Genomic DNA, 12262 nt, shown 5'->3' on the forward strand with positions numbered 1-12262 from the left:
GGTAAGGGAAACAGGGACCAAATGTGGCAAGGCCTTGGAGGTCTCATTAAGGAGTGTGAAAGCTAAATTGTGGTGGGAAGCTCCTAAGGCAGAAGAGTGTGATTTAATTTACTTTATTTTTTTAAAAGAACTATGCTAGTTATTTATGAATTGGAGAGGGGCAGTTAGCAGAAACAAGGCAGCCACTTGATGAGACAATAATGACCTGCCCTGAAAGTTAACAGAAAAGTAACCACGTAAGTGACATAAACTAATGGAATGATCATAACCTTGCATAAAAGACTGCTCTTTTTGGGGACGCTCCTCAAGAAGTTATCAAAGGATGCTCCTTATGTGATACCCCTACATTCCCCACTCCACAGCAGACCCCTAGTGAGAGTTAAGAGGAAAGCACCTGACTCAGGAAAGCCCATCCATAAGCAGGCCCACAGCAAAAACAATCTGCTTCAACTTGGGCAGGGCATATTAGCTCAGACAGATTTTCTCTCTCAGTAATTTAACACAGACTACATAAAGGTGAAGACAGTCAGTGGCTAGGGAAAAATAAAACTTAGCAGCTGGCAGTGCAGTACTTTGAAGATCCATGAATTCCTACCACTAAGACAATCCTACCTGAAGCATCTGGGATAATGTGAGAACTCGTCCCTTAACTTTCCTAACATTCCACCCTACTGACATAGTCTGAATAAGGGTGTGTTCTTTGCATTCTTAAAAGTATAATGCAGAATAAGTACCCACTACAGTGGGATTTTCATCTTACAGATGCAGAAATTGAGGCTGAAAAAGTATTATTAAACTTTCCTAGTGGCAAATAGCTAATGAGATGCAATTCTAGATCTTCCCATTCTAAAAACCAAGTTTTCCCACAAATCTTAAGGGAAGAGTTATCAGACACAAAACATTTAGAATTTTCTTTCCTTTTAAACTGAAGGCATATTATTCACTGAATTTTGAGTTCAGAAAAGAAAGATAAGGAATCTACCACAACCCTAGCTTATAGTGGTTGCATAGCTCTACAAGTCAGCTTAAAGCAAAGGATCTGAGAGTTCTTAAACAGCTAGAATGGAAACTTCATGAGACAAACTCAGCCTGCATTATTCATTGCTCCATTCTTACTGCTTAAAACAGAACCTCTAACACAGGTACTGAATAAATATTTGCTGTTTCTTGAACACAGTGGCTCATGCCTGTAATCCCAGCACTTTGGGAGATCAAGGCGGGAGGATGACTTGAGCTCAGGAGTCTGAGACCATCTTAGGGACATACTGAGACTCAGTCTCTACAAAAATAAAAATAAAAAAATTAGCCAGGTGTGGTGGCAAACCTATAGTTCCAGTTACTCGGGAGGCAAAGGCAGAAGGATCACCTGAGCTCAGGAGGTCCGAGGCTGATGTGAACCAAGATCGTGCCACTGCAGTCCAGCCTGGAAGACGCAGTTGAGACCCTGACTCAAAATACATATTATATATGTGTGAGTTTGTATTTTTTTGCTGAACAAATGAATTCAATACAGGGGAGAGTAGAAAAGGAAGTCAGTAAAACAAGAACTGCTTAGAGTTCAACAGTAATCCCCAGGTAATGAAAAGTTGTCACCAACTCCCACTCCTATCTTTTAATGAAACTTTCTTTGTTGTTTTTAATGTAACAGCTTTATTGAGATATAACTCACATACCCAACAGTTTACTACTTAACATATACAATTTAATAGTTTAGTGCATTCACAAAGTTGTGCATTGACTGCCAATATGTAACTCCAGATGATTTTTATCACAAGAAACAGCTCCATATCCATTAGCTATCATCCTCCATTGCCCCTTTCTCTCAACCCCTAGCAATCACTGATTTACTTTCTCTGTAGATTGCCAATCCTGAACACTTTTTTATACTGTGATGCTGTGAAATGTTTATTTGGTCTTCAGTCTATCTCTGGACATACAGCTTCCTAAAATCCCTGAACTCTATGGAGTGATAAGTGTGACTTCAGTATGCTAATATGTTGCTAGGGGTTAGGTGACTATGTTAGAATAGTGTAGAAAAAACTGTTTTTTTACAATATCCTTTCACAACTAAATGGAATTACAGAATATGTGTTCTTTTGTGACTAGCTTCTTTCAGACAGCAATGCTTTCAAGATTCATCCATACTGTTGCGTGCATTAGTATAGCAGTCACCCATATCTGCAGGGCATACATTCCAAGGTCTGAAACTGCAGAGTATTCAACTCTATACGAGGGGGACCGCCCCCCAAAAAACAACAGAATTAATTTTTGGAGGTTGTGCCCTTGTAGTACAGGCTTCCCCACTAGGTAGATATCCTAGGAACCCATCAGCCTATTACTAGCATTGTTGTGAGAGGCTATGTCAGGCTGCAGTGAATTTTTTTGGAGATTCTTTCGACATGTCTACCCATTTTATGATGGGTGGATTTACCCAGTGCACCTGTCCACACAGCATGACCTCTGTGTCTCACTTATTCTCTATTCACCCAGTCTCCTCCAGAGTGACTTTTTTTTTTGGTTTCCCTGGATGAAAAAAAGTCCTCAAAGGGAAACTTCTGCCAATGTGGAAGAGGCAAAATAAAAAAATGGCAGAAACACTAAAAGGCATCAAAATGGACAAGCTCAAAAACTGTGGGAAAAGTGTCTTTATAGGTGTACTGCATCAAACAAAGAGTACTTTGAAGGTGCCTGAAGTTTAAATATGTGAGAATAAATACACAATTTTTAATTAATTCCTGGTTTTTTGGAGTCCCCCTCGTATATACTGTTTTTTCCCATGCATACATAAAGGCTTAGAATACAGCTTAATTTATAAATTAGGCACAGTAAGAGATTAACAACAATAACAAAATAGAACAATTACAACAATAGACTGTAATAGAAGTCATGTGAATGTGGTCTCTCTCTCTCTCTCAAAATATCTTCTTGTATAGTACTCACCTATTTTTCCAACCACAGTTGACCATAGGAACCAGAAACCGCAGATAAGGTGGCACTATTATACTTCATTTCTTTTTATTTGCAGAATAGTACTCCATTGCATGGATATACCATACTTTGTTTATCCATTCACCAATTATCGAACATTTGGGTTGTTTCCTATTATGGATAATGCTGCTATGACAGTTCGTGTACAAGTTTTTGTGCAGACATATGTCTTCAATTTTCCCGAGTTTATTTTTAGGAGTAGAACTGCTAGGTCACATGTCAAGTGTTTAACTTTATGAAAAATTGCCAAGCTCCATATCAAAACAGCTGTACCAGTTTACATTCCCATCAGCCATGTATAAGGGTTCCACTTTTCCCACATCCTCACCAACACTTGCTATTCTCTATCTTTTTATATATTACCATCCTAGTGGGGAGGAAGTGGTATTTCATTATGGTTTTGATCAGCGTTTCCCTAGTGACCAATAATGTTGATCATATTTTTCACTTGCTTTATTAGTCCTAATTAAGGCTTCCAGCACTTAAAGATAATACAGGTTGAGTATTCCTCAGTTGAAATGCTTAAGATCAGAAGTGTTTCAGATTTGGGATTTTTTTTTTCAGATTTTAGAATATTTGCATTGTATCTACCGATTGAACATCCCTAATCCAAAATTTGATATAAACCAATGAGCATTTCCTTTGAGTATCATGCCAGAGCTCAAAAAGTTTTGGACTTTGAAACATTTTGGACTTTCAAATTTGGCATGCTCAACCTGTACTGTCATTGTTTTAAAGCTGGAGAACACAAGGGAAATGGGAAAAATTATTTAAGACATTAAGAGGAAAAATATGAACAACCACTTTGGTGTAAGCTGATAAGGAAACCAATTCTGCAGATATACTGTAATATATTATATTAATACAATTAACAGCTCCACATACTATTCAAAGGTGAAATAAGGAACCAACCATCTATATACTGGATGGAAGTACTGTATCGTCCGCAACAGACTTTTTCTTCCTTTTTTTCTGACTGTAACAGACCCCCTCATTCTTGTGGCAAACCTGTGGCTTAAGAGGAGGTGCCAACACCCCTTACTCATCTATAATACACACAACTAAATATGTGGCACATGATCTTGCTCTGACCAATCACGGAAACATATTCCCTTGCCCACAATGATTAGTTCAGGTATTAAGACTGCAGTCCAAGCCTAGCCAATCAGAACCCTCCCTAGAATTTCACTAGCCCTCTTACCATAATTAATACCAGCTGCTGCCCTGGGCTTACCTGGTTGAGAGCTAGATTCCCCCATTAAACTTAAATTAATTTGAGTTGGGTTTCTGTTCCCTAAAACAGAACTACATAAAAATCAGCTCCTTCATCCTAAAGCTTTCAGATATAACTTCCAGTATAAATACTACTGAAAAGTACTTACGGTAGTATCCTTAAAGCCAGTATTCTAAAGAGAGTCAGAAAACATTTGGGTTTCATATCCAAAGAACCAGGGGTGATGTAACAATTATTTTAAAACTTTAAGACTATTATTTTGCCTATTTTTCAGGACCAGAAACAGCTGAGTGGCTAAAGAGGACCAGCGTGAAGAAGCAGGACAGGTAGCAACAGGATAGGACCATTTTAATATAACCAGAGACCGCTTAATGTGGATCTTTCAGGACACAGCTACAAAACTAAATAAATTTATATAATAACTACTTTGAGGAACTACAAAGACATACCATAAAATAAAAACAAGTATTAAGAGTAGAGTAGACACTGGGCAACTAAAGTTTTCACCAACAAGCAGGACACTAAGACAGAATATGATTTACTCCTAATATTAGACAGTATGTCCATCACTAAATTAGTAACACCACATGATCTTTGTTAATAAAAATGTAATAACAGGAATTAAACTTAAAAATTAAATTCCAGGTTTGCCAAAATACATTATTTAAAACATAATTTACATTAAGCTTCCTGTAAATTAAATTTTAAGTAAAAATGACAGATGATCAAATTTTGTTCTAACAGTGAATAAATAGTAACAGAAAAAAGTTTCACCTTTTTAATAATCAAGCTAATCTTGCATTACCAGCAAATGTCTATGTCCTTAAATCATTTTCATTATGGACACAAAATAGTGTGAATTAGAGTGGTTTTCTGGTTATATTTACAATCTTGAGGGAAAACAGTTACAAAATCTACATATAAAGCATTTACTAACTTACAACGTAGGACTAGAGAAATGGAGTCAGAAACTAGTGATTTTGTGACAATTTGGTTGAAGTATGCAGGAGAAATAGGAAGCTTTTCCCAACTAGTTTGATGTTATGTGGATTATGATACACAGCGGTAGAAAAGGAATTGCAAGCAAAGTTTTTTTTGACATGGAACACAGGGGTTTACTTGGATGTAATGTATGATGAAGTTGGTAGAAGTAGTAAAAGCTTCCCTTTATTTCTGCATGTGCTTTATGCTAGGTACTGTTAAGCATTTCAATGGCTTAGAGAGATTAGGTTAACTTCCATAATTATCAAATGAAGGAATAAGAGGTCAAACTCAGATCTAAGCGACTCCAAAATACATGTTTGTTTTTTTTTTAACCCCTATACTATAAAGCCTTTTAAAGAGCCTGTATCAATTAAAAGTCATCTGTAATAGAAGCAATTATAATACACTAAGACAGCGGTTCTCAAAGTGGTCCATAGGCTCCTCCGTGAGATCTTTACAGAGTCCACAAGGCCAAAACTATTTTTTCCTAGTAATACTACTAATACTTTTTTTTTTTTTAATTGTAAGGGTAAGACTGTTGGCACTTTAGCATGAATTAAGGTAACTGCATCAAGCTGTAACAGTAGTAATTGTATTTCACAGTTAAAAAAAAAAAGTGCCAGCTCACTTAAGGTCTGTGACAAAACAGTAAAAAATGATTACTTTAATTAAATATTGGCCTTTTCTAGTTGTGTGACAAAACAAGAATCACATATAAACCACTTGTGTAGCACACCAACTTCTACAGTAGGATGACTGTTCTCAAGGAAAAAGTACTTGTACACTTGAGTTGCAAATTGAACTAGTCACTTTTTTTCATGGAACACCATTTTTACTTGAAAGAACAACTGACGGACAAATTATGGTTATTCAGACTTAGTGCCTGGCAGATGTTTTCACAAAAATGAGCAAAGTGAGTCTAAGACTTCAAGGAAAACAATTTACTAATGATAAAATTTGAGCTTCAAGTGAAAATTAGAATTTCAGAAAACTTGTATCCACCACTGAGAGCCTGACAGATTCCCAATACTTGAGATTTTTCTGAACTATGTGTTAACAATGAACTTTTTTCATTGTATAATAAAATGTGTCAGCATTTGGAAGATCTGCATAACTCAGCAACATAATGTTTTCCAAATGACCCAATACATGTTATAGAATCAGGCATGGATAAAAGATAGATGAAAGATACATTCAAAGTGCAAGACAGACCAATAGATTTTAATGTAGCAGTGTAAGAAAAGTTCACTGATGTGTCTTCAGGTTCTACACTGCAACTAATCGTTACTAAACCATCATTTACCTGATCTCAAACCAGGCAAAGTGGGGGTAAAAGGGAGGCCCAAACTTTACCTGCATGAAGTCCACTTGTACACCTAATCCTGAATTGCACCCCAAATCTTTAAAGTAAAAGAACCATCATTTATGAAGTTATGATGCAGTATCAAAGAATAATCTCCATAATTATCCTGAAAAGGCCATGAAAGCACATTTCCAGTTTTCAACAGCCTGTGTGTCATATACTTTGACCAAAACAGTACATCACAAAGAGTGAATTCAGAAGTAGATATTAGAATTCAGCTGTCTTAAGTCAAACATTAAAGAGACGTGAAAAAACGTTAAACATGGCCACTCTTCTCACTAAATATTTTTGCTTTTGAAAAATAAACTACTTTTTATTAAAAATTTTATATTTATATAAAATACTTTTAATTCTATATGAAAAATATTTTTAAAATTATTTTTAATTTAGAAAATAGTAAGTATTGACAGGAAAATAGTTCTATTAAAAAAAAGTATTGACACAAAAAAAACCTCTATAAGGGCCCTTAACTTTTTTTTTTTTTTTGAATAGGTATCTCACTCTGTCGCCCAGACTGGAGTGCAGTGGCACGCTCATGGCCACCACAGCCTTGACCTGCTGGGCTCAGGTGATCCTTCCGCCTCAGCCTTTCAAGTAGCAGGAACTACAGGCACGCACCACCATGCCAGGCTAATTTTTTGATTTATTGTAGAGAAGAGGGCTCCCCAAATTGCCCAGGCTGGTCTCGAACCCAGGGGCTCAGGCTATCCTCTCAACTCGGCCTCCCAAAGTGCTGGGATTATGGGCATAAGCCACCGTACCTGGCCAGGGTCCTTAACTTCTAACAGTGTAAACAGGTCTTCGGCCCCAAACCTTTTAAAACATGGAAACCAAAGCCATTATTAGAGTGTATAATATTGCCTTTATTTTGTAGGTGTCACTATAAAAGTTATTCTCATATTAACCACAGAAAAAGGGAGTCTTCCCCAACCTTTGCCTTTCACCAAACCTAAACGGAAAGCACAGACAATGGATTGTATTCTGCAGTGCTTAAAGTCCACAAATGGTATACAATTTTCAAAAACCTTTCTGGGATAAAAAGAAAATACTTACTGAATACCTATTTTACCCTTGTAGACTATGTGAGATGCTTTTACATGAAACTTTTAAATCAAATTTGAGACCTGCATTAAAGCTGAGAGAAGTCAAAGGGATATAATATGGTATAGCACAAGAAGTATAGACTTTACTTTGACACACCTGAGTTAAAATTGTTCCCTTGAATATTATCCTATAAGTCAAAAAAACAAGAGTTTCTTCTTCCTTACAATGAACTCAATATTTCCTATTTAAAAGATGAGAGAAATGATAATACAGTTAAAAGCGTATACAGTAGGTGCCAAAAAGTTCCCTTCAATCATACTCCTCTCCTCTGTTTCAAAACTAAATGAGTACCCAAATCAGCAATCAAGATTAAATTTGATGACATGTTCTCATTTTATCATTATAGGCCTCAAATAGATGAATGATGCTCCAGAAAACATTTAAAAATACTTTAAGGACCCACAACTATCAGAGATCAATATTTTAAAACTATCTATGCATTTTCTCTAAAGTAGTTTCATTCTTTTAAACCTGTCACTCCTGCAATTCTTCTCAATCTTCCACATTCATCTGACATACTAGTGACTATGAAAAACAAAAATATTTTGATATCTCCAAGAAAATTATCAGTGAAGCAATTCTGAAACTGGTTGTCTTATAAACCAGGAAAGCTAGCAGAAATCATAAAAATAATCATTTAATTCCTAACCTTTTTTGTACTGATATTTCATATTGTCACATGCTTGGACTATTATATGAAAAATTAGACAGTAGTTATTTTAAGTATAGTAAATATGTTCCAAGATTTGTGATGAGAGAGGTCAGTCTCTAAAAGTTATCAAGACTTAATGGCTTAACAATGCTTTTCACTCTGTACACTTCAATAAATCACCAAGGATATTTCAAAACAACAAAACAGCTGATCAATTTATTCAACTCTTGCCAACAGATTACCCTTTTTAAAAAATAAAATTCAAACTGACTTCATATTTTAAGATATGTAAACAATCACAAGTTTCTAATTACATAGATTTTTTTTTTACTATTCTTTTATACTTAAGGTAAGCTGTTTTCTTAAAAGTTTTGTTTTTATATGATCTGATCATTTTGCTAACTTCTCTACTTGAACCTGGACACTTTCAAAACTTCCATAAAAATTACGTAAGTTTTTTGGAACATCTACAAGAAAATTCCCCTCTATTTAAAAAAAAAAAACAAAAAACATAACTTAGATTAGCTTAATTTGCTTTATACTGACAAATTTTTTATTTCAAGTTTGGTCAGTACTTCAAATAAAGTTTGACCACTACTCAAGAAGTTTGACTACTACTTGGTCACTTCCTGTGTTGCACTATATATCTCTTCTCTATGGTTACTATTCTCAAAAAATGCCAAACCTTGGTGGCTACTACCTGACAGTTCCTGAAAATTACTTAAAATGGATACACTCACATATGCCCTCTTTGATGCTTTTGTCATTCAAGAATGTTAGCATGACCACATTTTTTTGGAGGAGCCAAAAAGGTAAGAATGAATATCAGATTGAAATCTATTTCACATTGAAATCAGTTTCAACTCTAACACTTAGAAATTACAACTTTAGAAGGATGATTGATTACTTGTGCCCAAATTGCCTTTCAATGAGTAATTATGTCTCTGTGTTAAAAACTTTCCCTATTAATTGTTCAATGCAACTTAAGTTATACATCCAACTGCAAATGAGGGAGTAAGACAATCAATTGCACTGAATCCTATTAAATCCCCTCCCTCCTCCTAAACAGAAAGGCTGAAGGTGATAAAATGCTCAGAGAATTGCCAGGCATCTTCCTAACATTAACCTATTAATCTTCACAACACTCATGAAGCAGATGTCAAGTACCTCTAGTTTTACAGATGAAAGAACCACAAGACTAAGTGATTTTCCCCAAGGTCACACACAAAGTTAGAGATCAGATTAAACTAAACTCTAGGACTTTGTACTCTTCATCATTTCTAGAAAAACAAATGGGTCAAACCAAAAAAAATGCTTCAATTACCTCATTCTATATGCTATTCTCTATATATTTGCTGTCTAGTAGGGTGGTCACTAGCCACATATGGCTTGAAAAGTACTTGAAAAGCAGCTTGTCCAAATGGAGACAATTGTAAAATACAAACTGGGTTTTAAAAAGGTGCATGAAAGGAATAATCCAAAATATCGTATTATTTTAAACATGAATTAGATGTTGTAATGGTATTCTGGATATACTGAATTAAGTTAAATTCATCCAACAGCACTGGTCCATATTTCTTTCCAAAAACCTCCCAATGAAACAGATGTCATCATGAAACCCACCAAAAAATTATTTTCTTAGAATTTTTTGTAGTCTACAGACATTATGTATGTAACACAATGTTAGCAACCACTATGGAGGGGGATAAAATGGATGTGTTTTGAGGCATATATGTAGTTAACAAACACACAAAATAAGACAACTACAGCACTCTCTAAGGATAATAAAAGATGTTCTATTTCATTACAAATATATGTGGCTTTGAGTAAGGCACAGTGAAAAGAAACTATGACTTTCCATTAGAGTCATATCATTTAGGTAGAAAAGTAAAAACATTCCTATTCCTAATGTACATACAGGGGGATATCAAAGTTGCCAGAGGATGTCCATAAGGCACCATGAACTTCTCAAAACAATCTGCCTAATATCTATTTACAGCTACTTTTAAAAAAGTCACATACCATAATATTCTTCTAATACAGACTAAGCACTTAATCTGATTTTGACTAGAGTGGTAAGAGATATGCAGTAAGGTGAAACATCAATTTAAAAAACAAGGATAACTTCAGAAAATAGTCTGGTAATTCCACGAAAGGTTAAACATAAAGTTTTCATATGACCCAGCAATTCAATTCCTAGGTACATAACCAAGGGAAATAAAAGCATACGTCCACAAATAAATGGGTACATGAATGTTCAGGACGTATTATATATTACAGCTAGAAAGCGGAAACAATGTAAATGTCCATTAACCGATGTATGGATAAACAAAATGTAGTACACGCATATGCTGGACTATCATCCAGCCATAAGGAATAAGCACTGTTACATTCTTGTTACAACATGAATAAACCTTGAAAATATTATACTACCTGAGAAAGAAACCAGTTGCAAAATATCACAAAATGTGTAATTCCATTTGTATGAAATGTCCAGAATAGGTAAATCTAAACAGGTAGAAAGTAGTTGTCTGGGGTTACGGTGGTTGGGAAATGGAGAGTGACTGTTAATGAGTACCAGTTTCTTTTTGGGGTGCTGAACATGTTCTCAGATTGACTGTGGTGATGAGTGCAAACTATGTGAATACACAAAAACATGGGTGAATTGTATGACATGTGAATTACATCTCACTGAAGGTGTTGGAAAAACGAAGCCAAAAATGTAAAGGCAAAAAAGGATTACAAGGATTTGTCAAGCATCTAATAGCTATGTTTTTGGATTTTGTCACTTTGTGGTATTTACTAGTTTTTAAGTTTCATAATTTGTGATTCATTCTCATTCTAAGTAAATATCCATATTAGAAAAAAAAATTTCATCACATTGTTGCAAAATTGGATAAACTTAATAAAAATCATAAACTGTACATTTAAAAAGCTGACTTTTTTCTAGTCCAAGAATTATCTCAATAAATAAGTTAAATTTTAAGGGATCACAAGAATAATCTCTCATGTCAACCTTAAAACAATCACAGAATTTACAGCCACATCTCCGTACACTTAATAGTCCCTCAAACTATGGAACCCACTGAAACAACACAAACTATCTTAGAAATTGAATAGCTTTGTGAAAAGCTCCCAAAATATCTTAAGCAAATGCTCAAGTTCAGAAACAGGCCATGATAATTTTAAGATTTCATTATAAAAATGTACAGAGGGACAACATTAAAAAAACACTACTTGACCACTTTCTGTTAAGAGCTAAACTCTTGATTACGATGCAGAATGAAGTAGGAAAAAAAAAAAAGACACCTATTTACCTAAATTCTTAAAGCTGAAGGAAAGAAGTCTATCAGAAATCTCAGTGGGGGGTGTGCGCGCACACACACACCTTCTGTAGACTGAGAACCTCGGAAGCAGCTGTATCTAAGACAATGAAGTTTTTTTTTTTCCTTTTTAAATAATAAAACGTGATGGTGCCATTCCCTAGCCCACCCCATCCCCCACTACCACCACCAGCAGGTGGAGGGAAAGGATACTGTAGACTAGAGGATGACAGCTTTGTATAACCCTTTGGACTTTATATGTAAGAATGCAGCTGGTGGTCTCCTCTCAGGAGGGGGTAAAGAGATTTGTGGACAAGCTGAAATAAGGGGTATCCTTGGCCTGGAAGAGGGCACACCGTGAGCCACATCTTGAATCAGCTATATCCAGAGTGAAACACAGGCCGCTGGAAGGCACTGTTAGCATCACCAGGATGGCCTCTCACGCCGGGGGTGTTTTTTTCAACGGAGAAGTTGACTCCTGTAGTTTGGACATCGGGGGGAGGCAGGGGTAAAGCGGGAGTCGGGAAGACCAGAAAAAACGCCTTTAAGTGGAGCCGCCTCGGGCCTCGCCGAGGAACTTCCGAGCCCCGCTCGCTCGCCGCTCGCTCGCCCTC

General features: G+C 35.8%; 1 protein-coding gene across 3 annotated transcripts in view; it reads right to left on the reverse strand.

Moving 5' to 3' along the window:
• The window catches only part of KPNA4 (karyopherin subunit alpha 4), a 57013-nt gene that overhangs the window by 44100 nt on the left and 651 nt on the right, over positions 1-12262 (reverse strand). Inside the window, exons 2-3 of one of the 3 annotated variants that reach the window (XM_021710406.1) lie at positions 11862-12126; positions 2941-3195 (exon numbers count right to left, since the gene is read on the reverse strand). The exons of 1 other annotated variant lie outside the window; for it this stretch is intronic. The gene's annotated coding sequence lies outside the window, so the exon portion shown is untranslated. Of the gene's footprint in view, positions 1-2940; positions 3329-11861; positions 12127-12262 lie in introns of those variants that run through there. One more of the 3 variants, XM_021710407.1, reaches the window with a different exon arrangement.

This window comes from Carlito syrichta, unplaced genomic scaffold (assembly GCF_000164805.1).
Source record: "Carlito syrichta isolate Samal-C Ts95f unplaced genomic scaffold, Tarsius_syrichta-2.0.1 Scaffold288891, whole genome shotgun sequence".
Classification (NCBI taxonomy): domain Eukaryota; kingdom Metazoa; phylum Chordata; class Mammalia; order Primates; family Tarsiidae; genus Carlito; species Carlito syrichta.